The following is an 18,704-nucleotide window of genomic DNA, read 5'->3' as shown; positions in this document are numbered from 1 at the left end:
ATAACAATTTGATAGCAGTTACCTACTGCACCCTTCCAAAGACTTTGTGGTAAATAAATAAGAGCAAAGTTCTATGGGAATAAAGGGTTAAAATATAATAAAGAGAAGACGGGCACCAAGAGTAGGGAGAAGAAGGGAAGACAAGTATAAAAAGAAGAATTTTTTAAGCTGCGAGGCACTGTGCTCAACACTTTCCAAATATTACATGATTTGATTATCATAGTTTACCCTGTGAAAATTGCTTTAATTATTGTCCTTTTACAGTTCAGAAATTGATAAAGACAGAAGATAAATTTCTTGGCCATGTTCACACAGCTAATAAATGTCTAAGGGTAGCTTCAAACGTAGGTCTTCCTGACTCTAGGCTCAGTATTCTGTCCAGTACATCACTTAGCTGCTTTGAATACACTAAAAACAGTGGTAAGAGAACAAAAACTTGCAAAATATTTTAACAAATCATCCTTATACTATTTTTGAGGACCTTTGTGTACAGTGATAACAGTTCGTTTTCATATACTTGATCCTTAAAACAATTCTGTGGGGTAAGTGGTTTAAATATAATTATCATCATTATTTTGGTGATAGTGAAACTATCCTGTAGACATTAAGTAATAAGAGCAACACAATAGCACCACCAAAGCATGGAACTATGCAATGTAGCAATAGATGGCTTTCACTATACTAAATTGCTTCCCAAGACATCTAGTTCAGGACTGTTATAATCGTTAGGAATTTATTTCATTTAAGTAGCAAGTAACTAAGAAAAGAAAATACATTTCCCATAAAGTCTGGGTTGAAAAAAAGCATTCAAAAGACTCACTTTCCTATGAGGTTACATACGCACAGACAATGTGAATTGGTGAACTCAAAAACTGTGAGTTTTCTTTTTCCTGAGAACTTTGGTAAATTCAAAATTAGCTAATTTTGTTATTTTCACCTTACGATTTCCCATTGTTCACTGTTTGACTCTTCCTCTTCTCTTGATGATTTCCCTGGGTGGTGGTGGTGGTGTGCATTATCTCAAACCATTTCAACTTGCTCTTATGCTTGGAAATTCTGGATTATCCAGCATAAATCTCTGTACCAATAATTTTTAGGGTGACAGAATTGCGTCAGATGGACGTTGGGCTCTTTCACTCAGAATTAGTGGAATGCCACATGGTAGTCCACACGTGGTATCCCGTCATGTTCACAACCTTCCTCTCTTCTCTGCCACAGTGATACTACTGCAGCTTAGGGTGTTTTTTTGTCATTTGGAGGATGGATCTCCAAGGAGCTAAAGAACAGGAAAACTGAGTTCTGTTTTAAGCCCAGTTATTCATTCTTTCTCCCATGCCTCTGCTTATCCACTTTCCTGTAGAGATCTTTCATTATATACAGCACTGTTACTGTTTAAACTTCCATAATCTGGAGCCAGGATCCCTCAGAATGAGGAAGGGAGGCCTGGGGCATGTTACTGAGTTTTATTGAAAGTCCATATGTCAGATTGTGTAGTCAAACCTCATTGCTAATACTATGGTGGGTTGTAGTGGGGAGGAAATACTGTGGTGTGAACTCAAGTTTTATTTTCTTTTTCAAAATCTGTTTTTTGTCCTAGGACATGAAATAAACAGAAATTACTCTGTTTTATTTATTTCTGTTTTGGAAAGAATTGAAAGTTCATGAGGATTGGAGACATAAAAAGGAACTTTATTAACTTAAAACTCTGCTGAGATTGCTTTCTGCTTCTTTACTATGAAGACTGAAAAACTTAAATAAATTATTCAAAAGCATACATTCAGCTACCAAATGGCACAGATAGGACTTAAATCCCGACCTTCCTGATAGAACACCTGAACCTCTATCCACTGGACATATTATCCATAATTTAATTTTTAGAAAGTTATTATGAAAGTTCCATTTTGTTTTTTTAACTTCAGGGGAAACTTAAAATAAACCAGAACATTTGGATACCATTAAAATATTGCATACCCCTCCTACTGTCATAATTTGAACTCAATGAAATATTATTTTAAATATATAATTATACGTTTGCAGGAACTCTGAGGAGAAAAATACTTATGAAAAAGTGTGTGTGTGGGGGGGTGAAACATGTGGTTCTATCATAACTTACTAATTTTCTGATGAGGCAATCCTCACAAGTGTAGGCAGCATGGCCATTCTTCACCTTGACATCTTCAATTCATACTTACTTTCTCTAATAATGGTAATAACTATTGTTCAAATTGGTGGTGATTTCAACATTATGTCATAAAATACACAGTGGATAAGAACTTGAGCTTACATCCAAACTATTTACAGTCTAGTACTGAAAAACAAATTGATAGTCCTTCATCTAGGTTTCTGTGGAGCTGTCAGTAAAATCAGAATTAATTTTTCAGGTAAATTTCATGATACATTGTATCAAATGCTTTCATAAAGTCCAGACATGCTATATTAGATTTATTTAATATGTTCAATTTCTTGGGCATGTCCTTTCACATCTCCTGCTTCCTCAAGGATTGCATCTAATATAAAACACATTTTGTAAGTAGACAATAAGTATTTTCCTTTAACGAAATACTTCAAATATGAGAACAAGTGGTCGAGAATATTTTATCCTGAAACGAGGTGAAGATATTTTGACCTGAAAATAGTAATGTGTGAAATAAAATATAATGTCTGCCCATTACAAACTGAGTACAAAAGTTTTCAACAAAAGAATTTTCCATGTTATTCTACTTTCATCCCTTTGGGCTGTGAATCATAATTCAATTAAAAATATACTGTTTGGTTTTTCATTTTAAAAAGGCGAGAAAGATATTTTCCAGAGGATGAATTTTTATTGGACTAAAAGCACAAAATCTAAGCCCAAGTAGTGTATGTAATTTTAATGTCCTGTTTATCACTGTAATGCAAACAAAATCAGACAGAAATTCTGAAAAACAGCGTGAGTAAAGGAAGAAAATCCATTCTTTGACATTAATCTGAAGTGGGAGCTGATGCATAACTGAGACTGAGGACACAAGATTCGTTAGGAACTTAAATTTTTGAAATAGTCTTTCTCTAATCTTTCATTCCATGGGGTATAGTATCAGATCCTATGAATCAAAGTGGATTGCTTATGGTTCTCAACAGACAAAATTCAATCTATTTAATGTTTTTAATGATCCCAAACTGTTTTGAGAAAGTCTATTTCTTTTACGTTTTTTTTAATTTTTATTCAGTCTTCTACCATCTCTTCCATGTATCTTAGATTTTTTCCCCTTCCTTCCCAATCCCTCCCTGAGATGGCATACAATTTTATATAGGTTCTTCACATACATTTCTATTAAATACATTTTCACCTCAGTCGTATTACACTGAGGAATTAAAATGCATGGGAGAACTAATAAAACAAACCAAAACATATTACAAAAGAAAATTATCTCCTTCAATCTATGATGGATTTCCATTGTTCTTTTTCTTGATGTGGAAGGCATTTTACCTTAAGAGACAATTGGGAATTTTTTGAGTCCTTGCATTGCAATGAAGTACTAGGTCTACCAGAAAAATTCCTCTCCCACTGTGGTGATTGCTGTGTACAGAGTTCTCCTGCTTCTCCTCCTTTCACTCAGCATCAGTTCGTATAAGTCTTTCCAGGCCTCTCTGAAGTCTTCCTCTTCATCTTTTATTGTAGCACAATAGTATTCCATTACATTAGTATACTACAGTTTATTAAGCTATTGCCCAACTGATGGGCATCCCCTTGATTTCCAGTTTTTGTTCATCACAAAAAGAGTTGCTATCAATATTTTTGTGCATGTGGAACCTTTCCCATTTTTATGATCTCTTAGGGACACAGTCCTAGAAACAGTATTGCTGGGTCAAAGGGTATACCCATTTTTGTAACCCTTTGGGCATAGTTCCAAATTGCTCTCCAGAATGTTTGGATCAGAGCCCAGCTCCACTAACAATGAATTAGTGTTCCAACTCTCCCACATCTTCACCAAAATTTATCATCTTCCTGTTTTGTCATGTTAGCCAAACACAAGGATCAAGAGAAACATGAAAAATGGGTTTGCAGCTCATTGGTTAAAAATGTAAAATGTGACATCTTCTAATTATTTCAACTAATTGACGACAGTGAAGATGGAAATTCACTAGCTGGTTGAAATGGACGTTAGACTGTAAGTTCCTTGAGAGTAAGAACTGTCCTTTGACTCCTGTTTTATTCCCAGAGCTTGGCAAAGTGCCTGGCACATAGTAGGTACTCAATAAATGCTTAATGATCCATTAATAACAGCTAGCATTCATACAGCAGCTACTATGTGCCAGGCACTGTACTAAGCAATTTGCAAATATTATTGTATTTGATCCTCACAACAGGTAGGTGCAGTTATTTCCCCCATTTTACAGATGAAGAAACTGAGGCGAACAGAGCTTAAGTGACTTGCTCTGACTCACGTAGCTAGTAAGTGTCAGAGGCCACATCTGAGCTCAGAGTCTTCCTGACGTCAGGCCCAGTACTTGTACTCACTGAATCGCCTAATTGCCCTGTCATTGAACATGATATCTTGGTATGGTAGTATTTGTACATAATGAATATGTGGACTGGCTACTGCGGGGGGAAGGGAGTGGTCCAATCCTCAGAGCACGCACAAGGAGTCTCTGCCAGCTACTAACCAACATGTGGGATTTGGAGAGCCTCCTTCTATAAGTGCATGATGCCATGGAATGGAGGAGCTCTGCCCTCAATTCTGAGCGAACACAGGGCCTCTGAAATTCTTTTGTGACCATAGGGTGCCTCTTGTTCCTTTGCCTCTTTGAATTTGTAGTTTCTTGCTCTTTAGTGAATGAGAAGTAAGAAGGAGAGGACCACGGTGTGAGAACTCAAAGAAGCCCCCAGAGTGCAGCGAGAAGAGTCTGTGGCAGAACAGAGGAACGAACCTTCGTCCAGCGAGACAGACTGCATCTCCCCATAATGGAACCAAGGACATCCCTACGGTGAGTAGAGTGGGACAAATGTTTAGTTGTGTTCTTTACTTTTTGCCAGGTTTTTTCAGTAAATTGCTGTTGCTGTTAAAAAACAAACAAACAAACAAATGATAGTCCCTAGGGTATCATGTTTCCCTTAAACTAATTTATCATTTACTTATGGCTATTATTATGTCAGGATCCACATTATCTTCATTCTCTTCCCATTAGAAATTTAGACACTGTCTCTGAAAGAAGCTTGGGTTTTTTTTGGTTTTTTTTTTAATATGTGAACTTATCTTTCCCAGATCCAGACCTTCACATTGTCTTGGCAATTTCAAACCATGCTTCTTCACTCATGCTATAACAACCCCTTTTTTCTCCCTGTTGTGTATTTTCTTACATTATGTGGATGAAACCTTCTTGAGGATAGGTACATCTGGCTTGCTTAAACCCTATAGTTAGCATAGCTCCTGACATAAAAATGTTTAATAAATGCCTTTTCATTCATTCATTCACTTATGCATTTTGATGACGTTGAGATTGATAGCTGGGAAATCTTGATAATCAGAAATTTGGGGTGGTATAAGATAAGTACAAATTGCCAATTTGTGATGAGTCTGATAAGAATGTGAATTTTGCATTTTTAAGCCAAAGTCAAAGGTAGCTTACTTCACGTGGGGAAACTTCACTTTGAGACGAGAAAGAAAATTCAGAGATTACAGAAGCAGAGCAGAGACAAAAGCACAGGAAGAAGGTAGAAGAAAGAAGACAGAAACAAGGTGTGCTTGTCTCCTGATGCTTAAAGAACACATAACTCATTTGAATATAGAGGACTGGAGTGCTTAGAATTGAAACTACTCCCTACTACTTGAAAGGACCCAAGAACAGCTGGGCCCAGTTGGGCAGATGACTCATCGAAAATCAAATAATATGAGATCTGAGAAAAGACTTAGAGAGTGCATTTCTGTCCTAATAAGCAGACTAAATGAAATGAAGCTTTGCAGATGCTTCCAAGAGCATATCTAGTTGGATAAAAATCTTTGCTGCTGGGAGCAGCTTAGATAAAGAATTCAGCTGATTGGTAGAGCTAATTGGAGGTGAAAATTCTATACCTCTTGGACTTTGAATTTCATTCCTTCTTGTGGCAAATAAAGAGGGGAGAACTCCTTAGAGACCAACTCAGAAAGCAAACTCGATTAGTGCTCCAGATCTGAGTCTTAGAAGAATAGCTTTTCCAAAAAGTGGTTCAGGTAGACAATACGGTGGAAAAGTGAATGTACGAAGGTGACATGCTTTGTTGTTGTTCATCCCTCATTTTACAAGAGGACAAATGACATAACTGGTGATATCTTGACTTGCACATGAATGGATTTAAGCAAGGCAGAGTTTTGCAGAGTCATAATTCTCTCTCTTCCACAGACATCAAAGTTCAGTGGCATAAGAAAATCAGGATGACTGGCAGTGCACTTTCCAAGATGCAGTGTATGATCTTGGCATCTTCAATATCTGACCAAGCTTTAGGCATTTCAGAGTCCCTACTTCAGCTGCTTTCATAGCAATTTGAATAAGTTGTTCTCATACATCCATTTAACCAGGTGAAAAGTTTCTTTCTACATTTAAGAATTATCACAGAAAAAAATTTTTTCTTTGTATTTTTCTTACTCATTTATCAGAGTTTATTCTGCAAAATGTGGGAATGGGACTTAACTTGACTCTTAGGTTCTAACTTATATGTGGAACCATGTGTTATATAAATTAATATGTCACTTAAAAATTCATGAAAGTTTGCATGCGTTACCTCACCTGTACTTCATAAGCACACCAAAGATACATATTACAGGAATTATTATACTCAAATTTCAGATGAGGAACTGAGTTTAAAAAAAGTTCTTATTTTCCTATGTTAACACAATATCAGTATTGGAATTTAAAGCCAAATATTCCTAGATTTTAACTCTTCCACCCACTACACCACATTGCCTTTCTACTTTTATTTTTGTATTTATCCTAGTACCATGCATAAAAAGAAAACACTCAACTGGTTCAGTTTATAGATGAAGAAAATGAGGCTTAGGGACATTAAGAGATGTGATCAGGGACACTCCAGTGGCAAATAGAAGTCAAGATTTAAACTCGGATAATCTGGCTTTAAGAAGTCTTTAAACTATGCTATGCTCTCTGAAATCTAGAATTACCACATTGTCCTTGGACCAACATCATAAGTGTCTTTTCAGTGCCTATAGCAGTCATGGATATCCTGGCGCAATTCTGAATCACAAAATATAACATGGAACACAGTACCAAAACATTTATTGAAACCCCAGAAAGCTGAATCTTAACACTAGAAAACCAAATCCATCATAGCAACAAAGAAATCTATAAACAATAACAATGCATGGAGCACTACTATTCCTAACTCTTCTCTGTTAGTGTTCCCCCAAACCAACTCTCATAAATAAAATCACAAATAAGCTCTCCCATTCATGCTAGTTACTACCTGTTCTCTCTTTCCCAGCTCTGACTGCTCTGATTCCCTTCCCGCTCCACCTGTTCAACAAACTCCTCCTAACATAGGTTCCATGTGACTCATATTTCCATGTGACCGAGGCAGGTCACACGGGTCTATCAAGGTGGGAAAGATCATTTAAATTATCATTACATTCTGCCCCCAAATCTCACATATTCATTATCTAAGTGGGTGGGGCAATTGGATCAACAGAATTTCAACATGGATAACAAAAAGCAAGCATATAAAGAATTTTCTCAGGTTGGGGCTTGAGCACAAGCACTCCATCTGCCCCCCTCGAACATATGGATCCCCATTTTCCTTGTGGTAATAAGTGAAGGTCTCTTCTTCCATAGCTATTTCCTACTGAATTTTTATGTAGAGCTGTTCCTGTCCCAAGAGGTCCCATAATTTCTTTTAAGGTGTTATTTTCTTTAGCATTTTTGGGACCCCTTTAAGCAAGGAGTTGACCCATTTTTCATGATCCTTGCATTACCGGCACTTCTCCTCCTAATTTTTGCTGTATTTCTCTTACTTGATTTTCAAAATCGTTTTGAGCTCTCCCATCATCTCAGATCAACTCATATTGTACTTGAAGGTTTTGGATGTAGGAGTTTTGACTTTGTTGTCTTCTTCTAGTTGTATATTTGGGTCTTCCTTGTCACCAAAGTAAGATTCTATAGTCTGATTGTTTTTGAGGTTTTGCTCTTTTCCCCAGCTATTTACTTGACTTTTGAGCTTTTGTCAAAGTAGTTCTATGATTCCAATGGGGGTGGGGTGTACTGTCAGCTGCTCCATCCCCCCATGAGTTGTGGACCTAGAGCTCCAGAAGCAGTGGCTGCCTCTGCCCCTGCTGTGCCTGAAATGAGCTCTTCCACCCCCTACACTGCCCTGGGGCAGGGACCAGATCAACTTTTTCGCTCATACAGGTCCAATAGATTTTTCCATTGCCCTCTGTTTTGGGGTTTTGAAGTCTGGAAACCACCACAGATGCCAGACACTCAGTCCCCCTGACTGATGCTCAGGTTCTGTCTGTGACAGGGCAGCCCACGTTAGACTGTGCTCTGCTTCCACTGTGGTGTGATAGACACTCTCTGTCAATCTTTATATTTGTCTTCAGCTGGAAATGTGCTTCATCTCATGATTCTGTGGGTTCTGCAGCTCCAGAATTTATTTAGAGTCAGTTTTAAAGTTATTTGACTGAGCTTCTTTTTGGAGGGCGGGGGTACTCTAGCAACTCTGCTTCTACTCAGCCAACTTTCCTCTGCCCTTCTACCCGAAGAAGTCCCTTTAGAGAGATTAGTTCCTCACCAGCATCTGTTCAAGTGTGGATGACATCGGACGGGGTGCCATGTGGCATAAGCAATCAAGCATCTTCAGGTGAAGGGTATTCAGCTTGCCGAGAACAAGTCTGATAAACAAGATGAGCAGACAAAAAGAAACAAGGAGACAATAACCAGAAGCAGGGTAGATATAGGGTCAACCATGCTTCTGAAGTCCATAAACTCACTGGCATAGCCTTATTTGCTGTTCTTTAATGTTTTGTAATTTGCAGTTTGGAGGTCATCATTCTGGATACAGATATACTTTCTTTAATCTGAGCTGGGACCTGGCCAATTTTTTATTCTCCTTGCAGGGTGTGAAGAACTTGGATAAAATGCTTCAGGAGGACCTGTATGGGCGGTTCTTATTTTCCAGCTCAGTCTCATGTCAAGTCCCTTTTCTCAATAAATTTCATGTAGTTCATTATTTGGAATGCCATCAGTTCTTCCAAACTCTATCCCTGCTTTCAATAGAGGAATCAATAATTTTTTTCTTCTCAATCTGTTTTGACTTTGAATATGCTAGCTATTTACCCTTCTCTCCTTAGGAAATGTATCTTTTCCACTGATTCTCATCATCCAAGATAACAATGATTCTCCCACCCTTTGGGTGAAGAGACTCAACATACTGTGAACTTTTGCTATGCAAAATCCTCAATTACCTCTCCAAACACTATGTGCTCTCCCCTGACTCTCCTGCTTTCTTCTTAATATTGAATATGAAGGAATACTATGTGAAAAATAAAACTAAGGGTTGAGAGAGGAATATACTAGGAGAAAGGGAAAGGGGGAAGTAGGATGGGGTGAATTATTTCACATAAAAATGGAGGAAAAAAATGAGTGAATCTTACTTTCATCAGAATTGGCTCAATGAGAGAATAACACGCACAGGCAGTTGGGTATAGAAATCTATCTAAGGCCTTACCTCACTCTAAGTGAGTACCTGAAAAGACCAAAGTCTCCCATTGCACCTTGGGCCTTCTCCAGTCATTCTGATGAACATCTGGTCACTGGATCCAGATGGTTCAGGAGAGGAAAGTGAGGCTGGTGACCTTGTATAACCTTCCCTCACTCAAAACAAAATGAAGTGCAAGGCATGTCGTCATTTCTCTGATATCATAATCTTCCTCGAAAATGAAGGATAAACACAGACAGACCTTACAAGAAATTAGAAGAGGAAGGAGATAGGCAAAGGCGGCAGGGTGTGGTAAAAAGGAAAGCATATTGGAAAAGAAAGTAGTCAGAAGCAAAACCCTTTTGAGGGGGAAGAGAGTAAAATGAGAGAGAAAATAGGGTAAACAAGGTGGGTGAAATTAGTATGGAGGGAAAAACAGCTAGCAAGATAAACTGTGAGAAAAAATAAAGGAAGTTTCTCTAACACAGGCACTATTTCTCAAACATATAGAGAACTGAGTCAAATTATAAAAAATGAGTCATTCGCCAATTGATAAATGATCCAAAGATATGATCAGTTTTCAGATGAAATAGTCAAAGCTCTCTGTATCCATACGAAAAAAAATGTTCTAACTCACTATTGATTGGAGAAATCCAAATTATGAGGTAATACCTCATACCTATTAGATTGGCTGATAGAGCAGAAAAGGAAAATGAGAAATTTTGGAGGGAATATGGTGAAAATGAGACACTGATTCACTATTGGTGGTATTATAAACTGATTCAACCATTCTGTAGAGCACTTTGGACAATTCCCACAGGGCTATGAAATCATGTATACATTTTTAACCTATCAATAACACTTCTGGGTTTAAATTTCTAAAGATATTACTTATTTTTAAAGATGAAAACGAAAAGTCCTATATGTACAAATACATACATAGCAACTCTTTTCCGGTGAAAAAGAATTAGAATTTGAGGGGATGCCAATCAGTTGAGAAATGGTTGAACAAGTTGTGTTATGTGACTATGATGGACTATTATGGGACTATAAGAAATATAACCAGAAAAACCTTGAAAAACTTTCATGAGGTGATGCAAAGTGAAATGTACGGTGTAAAAAGTAGCAGCAATATTGCAAGATGATCAACTGTGAATTACTTAGCTATTCTTAGCAATTCAATAATCCAAGATAATTCTGAAGGACTTATAATGAAAACTGCTATCCATTCCCAGAGAAAGAACTGATGATGACTATATACAAATTGAAGCATCTTGTTTTTACTTTATTTTTCTTGAGGCTCTCCACCTTTGGTCTATGCTTTTTTAAGTGACTGTTATGGAAATATTCTGCATGACTTCACATGTACAACTTTTATTGAATTCCTTGCCTTCTACACATGGAAGAGGGGGAGGGAAGAAGGGAGAGAATTTGAAACTCAAAGAGTTGAAAATGAGTGTTAAACTTTTTTTTACGGGTAACTGTGGAAAAATAGAATACTAAATTAAATTAAAGAATGCTGTCTTCCATTTACCTAAATGTAAGAAAATTTCATGGATGTGCCTTCCATGAAAATATTGGCATTTAATAGTATATATCATTGTAAGGAGAAGAGAGAGACATAATGTAAGATTAACAATAATGATGTGTGGCACACAGGGCTGGACTAATTATAGACCTATCTTCTCAAGTTAAACATATACATATAGCAAAAAATAGTGGCTCACCTGCAGGACAACTGGTAGAAGATTTAATGTTAATAAATTAGAGTGCTTCTGCAAGTGTGAACAGTTTGTTGTTAACTTGAAGGGAAAGCTGAGCCAAAATGCAGCTGGCAGTAATAGAAGAGGAAAGATTTGGGCAGCTTTCAGAGATCTGGTTTACAACACCATATTTATTCACCTGGGATAGAACATTACAATGTCAAAACTGTTTTGATGGAAATGATAGGAAAATGCAGAAGCCCATAAAATGGAATAAAAAAAGCAACAAAAACAAAAATAAACGAAACCTCCACAGGGTTTACCAGGAGGAAAATTCATCCATCTCTAAGTAGGTAGTATTTAACTACATCAAAAGTAAAGTGGAAGTGAAGAGAGATGCAGGATCCTTGGCTCACTAATAAGGCTAATGAAAATCAGTTTTATGTTGTTTAGTAACAATCCAAAACAATTTTTATGATACCCTGAAGGTTATTTATGGGCCAAAGATCATATGGTACATCTCAACTATTCAGTGCTGATGGAATCACATTGATTAGTAATAGGGATATGATCCAGGAGAGACAGGCTGAATGTCGTCTGAAAGGAAGATGTGGAAGAAAAAAGATATTAAACTGCCTACCAAACTGCAAGTTTCTTGAGCTCATCTTGTATTGCATGCCTGTAATTTCTGGACACTGTACTTGTGCTATGCCAGGGAACTAGATCGCTTCCACCTGAATTGTCTTAGGAAGATTCTGAAGATTACCTGACAAGATAAATACCAGGTACTAAGGTCTTTTCTCCTTCTGAACTGCCAAGCATTAAAACATTAGTAGAGAGAGTAAAGATCTTATGGGTTAGTCATTTTTATTTGATTAACAAAAGCACATTTGCCTAAAAGAATATCTATCTATCTATCTATCTATCTATCTATCTATCTATCTATCTATCTATCTATCTATCTATCTGTCTGTCTGTCTGTCTGTCTGTCTGTCTGTCTGTCTCTCTACCTACATTATTTTGAGAACTCATAAAAGTTAAATGTTAAAGTAGAGATCAGGAAAAGCACTTCAGAGGCTTTCTCAAGGTCTCTCTCAATAACTTTGGAATTGATTGTGCACCATGGGAGTCTCATGAAAGGTCTGTTTAGGATGGTGTGCCTGAATCAAAGAAAGCACTTTGCTGAATGAGCAAAGCAGAATTACAATAGCTCAAAAGAAATGTGAGATGTGCACATTTAGAGACATCTCCACTGTAAATGTTCATATGAATTATTTGTGCACAGTCTGTGCTAGAGCCTTCCAAGCTCATATTGATCTGATTAGACACAGTACTTTGATCCCAACATAGTGATATCATTTTGGTCATCTTCAAGCATGGAGAATAACAGCCAACTGTCAACTAATGCTTCCAAATGGCTTTGTTTCATCTAGGGTAATTTTGAGGTTTAGCTAACGTATGTTTCCACTGATCTCCACTTTGTTGCACACTTTAATACCAGGGTCATAACGAGAAGACTGAATTTCACCTTTTTTCCCCAAAAAAACCCTAATTAAATATTTAATTCTTAGCTTATCCACTTTACCTATCAGTATATTGAATACAGAGCCCTATGGATTAAGACAAAATTATCTTCCATTTTACTTCCTTCTAGAGTGTTCAGTCTGTTCATATATGACAGACATATTTATTTACAAAAAAAAACATTCAAAAAGACACTTTGCAATCAGCTATTACAGACAATGCAGAATGCAATGTACTGTACATTGTTTTCAAAGCAGAATATCTACAAAAGAATCACAGAAACAAAAATTTCCACAAATCGTTTAATAAGTTGCTCCAATTTCACAAAATGTCTTAACGTTAGGAGTCGGTGGTTACATCAATCCCAAAATCTCTAATCTGTTACCTTACATTGAAAAATCTCACAAGTAAATATTTCATCACTACAATTATTTAGAATGTGTCTTAAAGTGGGAAAACTATTATTTTTCAAATGAATTATTGAACGTAACTCGGAGAGGCACTATGGGACAGCAGATGAAGAGCTGGTTTTAAAATTTCAGTGAACTTGAATTCAGGTTCTATCTCTCATCTCTATCATAAGGATTGTTTCGGTTAATCAAATAGCATGGTCAGTCTCTCAGAGTTGCATTCTTTATAGTAAAGATTAAGTGCTTGGCAGTTAAGCATGAAAAAGAACCTCAGTATCTGGTACTTTATTTTGCCTGGAGATCTTCAGAATATTTCTAATGCAATTTATATTCAGGTTCCTGTCATGACACAAGTAGAGTGTCCAGGAATTACAGGCATACACCAAAGATAATGAGCACAACAAATCTTCATTTTAGGAAGCAGTTTAATACTTCTCTTCCACATATTCCTTTGGAAATCTTCAGCCTATCTTTCTTAAATCATGTCCCTATTGCTAATCAATATGATTCTATTACATATATTTATCTCTATCTCTTAAACTTGTGTAGTGATGGGCAAACCTTACCCTTCAAGGGCCCACACACTCTGAGACGATTCTTTGCAGACTTCGTGCTGGCTTGCATTTGTGGAGAGATTATATAGTTCAATGAAATGAAAAATCTGCTCTTTCCTCTCTCTCATCCCACCCCCTATAAAAAAAAACAAATAGGGAAAAACAAGGGGAGAAAAAATATCACTGCAGACATATCTATCTATCTATCTATCTATCTATCTATCTATCTATCTATCTATCTATCTATCCGTCTGTCTGTCTTTGTATCTATATTCTTTCCAGCCTCTATCAAAAGACAGATCAACAGATGTCTGTCTCTGTCTCTGTGCATCTCTTTGTCTGTTTGTCGCTTTATTTAGGAATGATTGTAATAAGCAGCTGGATCCAAGCACCAGTAACTTCAGAGCAACTCAGTATCAGTTATGGATAAGCTTAAATGACTCCATCACATATAACAATATTTTATTAATTATACAATATCCCAAATTACAATTTCGATGTTTTGCTTATCCATCAGGTCAACTAATTTCTAAAGAATATGTTCTGCAACTAATTCGTCTTATTATATCCACACAAAACAGCGGGTTTTTTGTTGTTTTCCTTTTTAATGAATTGTGTACTTCAGGAGACAAACTATTTCTTTTATAGAAGAAAAATTATTTTTTTAACACCTACCTTACCAATCGGTTATATTATAGTATCACTTCCCTGCTATATAACTTTGGGTTACTCCAAAAGTTGAATAAAATAAATAAGCGGTTAAAATTAATTTATTACCTTTCCTCATAAATACTATTTCTATGAATACCTATTTTCAATTATGCTTTCATTTATTATTGGCATAGATGGAAACCTACATTTTAAGATTTTACTAAAAATGATGTTTTTACCTCATTAATATCAGAGTAGTTAAAGCTCATAAATCCAACTTGAACCAATGATATGGAATAATTACAATAAAGAAGCTAAGAGATCATATTTGAAATACTATCCTGGGACCTTCTAAACCTTCACTAATATAGTCCTTAGGTATATCTTTCAACTTTAAATTGAGTAGTCCTAAAGAAGTTATATCAGATTCAAGATACTCTGTGCAATGACATCCTCTCAAAATTTTATCTGTTGATCCTCCACAGATAGGTCTGTTTTTGCTAGGTAGTCATAAAGCATAATTCATTCAATCCAAAAGCAAGTAATGCAATACGTTTAAAAAGTACAAAAGTTCTAGGACAATATTTTCTCCATAAAATTAAAGTACATATTTCCAGACATATACTGTCATTAGGAAGAATAGATACAATGAAAGAAAATATATGGAAACACATATAGGGAACATGAATGGGTTTAAAGAGGGAAATGTGTGAGAGTGTGTGTGTATGTCATAAATTCAGAAAGAAATAGAAAGCAAACGGCATAGGGAGGGGATAAAAGATAAGGGAGGGAAAGAGACGGAGGCAATAAAATAAGGGGATTGTAGAAGCATATCTAGATTAATGGGAATGAGATAAATAGGAGATAACATGTATTTGAAATGCTGTAAAAATCTTCTAAATTCAGTTAGAAACAAGAAGGTATGAGGAAAGACGGGGGAGGGGAAAGACGATAAGAAAAGTAAGATTAAAGAAGGAATGATACACACATATGTGTGTATATGCACACACACATATATACATATATGTCGGCTATAAAAGTCTTCTAAATTCAGAAAGAATAAAAGGCTAAAGGGGTAGGGAAGGGGAGAGGATAAGGGAGGGATTTTTAGAGAGCAGGGTGAGGGAATAGTATAAGGAGGACATAGATGGGAGTTTAGAGTAATGGGAATGCTACATAAGGGAGGATTCTTTGAAAGGAGTAGCTTAAGTAACAGGAAGGTAAGGTAGTAGAAAGAAGTAAAGTAGAAGAATAAGAGATACACACAAACACAAGAGAGAAATCAGGAATAGAATTTATTAGGGAAGAAGAAGGGGTGGCAATCATGTTTTCAGACAAAGTTAAAGCTAAAAAAGATTTAATCAAAGTTAAATTAGGAAAACTACACAATGTTTCAGTCATATTAATCAATACTGTTATAGAATATTTAAACAACTAGGTTGAAATATTGCTGTGGTGTAGGAAATAATGATTTGGTGGACTTAGAAAAATATGGAAAGATATGGGCTTATGAAGGAAGATGCTATCTACCCTCAGAGAAACTGAGAACAGTTAAGTACAGTATGGTCTTACATAGATGCTTATGAGTGCATGTTTATAAATATATGATTATAGATATATAAGTATGTGTACATATATGTAAGTGTGTGTATATGTGTATGTATGCATGCAGGTATGTGTATAGTTTTATGTATATGTGAATATATGTGTGAACATATATGTGAGTAGGAATGTAGATATACATTTGTGTGTGTATAGATATATCCATACTTATGTTTAGCTTCGTTGGGGGTTGGATAGAAGCAGGTGACGGCAAGAACAAAGTAGAAAGTGCACAAGGGAACAAATGACAACTTTAAAGAGGCAAAGAAAAGATTGATATTTCCAAATATGTTTAGTATTTATTATATAGAATTTCTTGAAATGGAAATTCATTTTTGAAATTTGAATACTCTTGCACTGTATTATACATTGTATTTCTTCTTTTTTCTTATTTTATAATTAAGTTCTAATATTTAAGATATTAAAATGTTTATTTTTCTTTTATAATTGCGTTTTTAAGTTTAAAATAAATTTTAAAAAGTAATAAACAAGTATAGCACCATCTTACACAGATGTGTATTAATTTGTAAGTCTGTATGTGAATATGATTGTAGACTTATAAGGAAATAAATGAGTAACTGTATGCATGTGTATGTACAAGCGTGTATATATGTGTTTATGTATATGAATGTGTATGCATGTATGTGTATTAAAAAAAAAAAAGTCTTTTAACCTTCTTCATTGCTTTGTTTAATGCAGGGATTTTATCTCCAAAAGGAGAATCATTTTCCTACGGACTTATCTGGAATACAGAATAATCAGGTAAATTGTTCTTATGGGCATTAAAACTTCAATTACCTGCTATACCAGGTATCTATCTAACTTAGGGTTGGAAATTCCAAGCAGCTGCCACTTAATGTCCACTTATTATTCTGTATTATTTTTTAATTAAATTATTTTATTTCTTTTCATTGTTCAACAATCACTTCCATATATCTTAGATTTTTCCCCTGCCTCCCCCTTATTGCTCCCTCTTTCCCTGAGATTGCATACAATCTTATATAGGTTCTACACGTTCTTTTCTAGTAAATATATGTTGCATAGAAGAATTAAAACTAATAGGAGAAAATAACAAACAAAACAAAACAAAATGACACAAAAGAAAATTGTCTGTTTCTATCTGCAATACAATTCTATAGTTCTTTCTCTGGATGTGAAAGGTGCTTTGCCTCAAGAGTCCACTGGAAATATTTTAAGTCTGTGCATTACAATGAAGCACTAATTCTACCAGAAAAATTCCTCATACACTGTGTATGCTATGTAAAACGTCCTCCTGAAAGGCTGGCTCCTTTCACTCAGCATCAGTTCATATAATTCTTTCTATGCTTTTCTGAAGTCTTTCTATTCATCCTTTCTCATCGGAAAATGCATTTCATTGCATTGATATACCACAATGTACTCAATCATTCCCCAATTGATGGGCATCCCTTTCATTTCTTGTTCACAGTTCGATCAACAATGCATTAATGTCCCAACTCTTCCACATCTTTTCCAACATTGATCATTTTTCTGTTTTGTTATGTTAGCCAATCTGATATGTGTGATATGGTACCTAAGAGATATTTTGATTTGCATCTCTCTAAACAATAGTGATTTAGAGCATTTTTGATATGATTATAAATAGATTTAATTTCTTCCTCTGAATGCTCCCTGTTAATGTCCTTTGATCATTTATTAATTGCTAAATGACTTGCACTTTTGTAAATTTGTCTCAGTTCTCTATATATTTTAGAAATGAGGCCTATATCACAGACATTACTAGCAAAACATCTTTCCCAATTTTCTGCTTCCCTCCTAATCTTATTTGCTTCAGCTTTGTTTGTGCAAAAACTTTTCAATTTATTGTAATGAAAATTATACATATTACACTCCATAATATTCTCTATCTCTTGTTTGGTCATAAATTTCTCCATTTTCCATAAATCTGTAAAATAAGCTATTTCTTGCTCCCCAAATCTGTTTGTAGTATCAATTTTTATATGTCGATCATGTACCCATTTGGATTTATGGCTGTGTATGGTTTCAGGCATTTGTCTATGCCCAGTTTATGCCACGTTGTTATCCAGTTTACACAGCAATTTTTGTCAAACAATGAGTTCTTATCCCAGAAGCTGGAGTCCTTTGGTTTATCAAACAGTAGATTACTATGTGCATTTCCTACTGTGTCTTGAGTACCTAACATATTCCACTGTTCTACCCCTTTGTTTCTTAGAAAGTAACAAGTGGGTTTGATGATTGCTGCTTTATAATACAATTTGAGATCTGATAGGACTAGAAAACCTTCTCTAGTATTGCTTTTCATTAAATCCCTTTATATTCTAGACTTTTTGTTCTTCCAGGATTTTGATAATTTTTTTAGCTCTAGAAAACTAATTATCTAGTGTTTTGATTCGTATGGCAATGAATAAGTAAATCAATTTAGGTAGAATTGTCATTTTTATTTATTGTCTACCCACGAGCAACGGATGCTTCTCCACTTACTTAGGTCTAATGCTATTTGTGCAAAAAGGTCTTTTGTAATTGTGTTTATATAGTCCCTGAATTTGTTCTGGCAAGGAGTCAGCCTTTTTATGAGGTCTACCATAGCTTAAATGGGATT

The sequence above is a fragment of the Notamacropus eugenii genome, chromosome 6 (assembly GCF_028372415.1).
Source record: "Notamacropus eugenii isolate mMacEug1 chromosome 6, mMacEug1.pri_v2, whole genome shotgun sequence".
Taxonomy (NCBI): Eukaryota; Metazoa; Chordata; class Mammalia; order Diprotodontia; family Macropodidae; genus Notamacropus; species Notamacropus eugenii.
The sequence above is the reverse complement of the archived record's forward strand: the minus strand, read 5'-3'. Positions refer to the sequence as shown.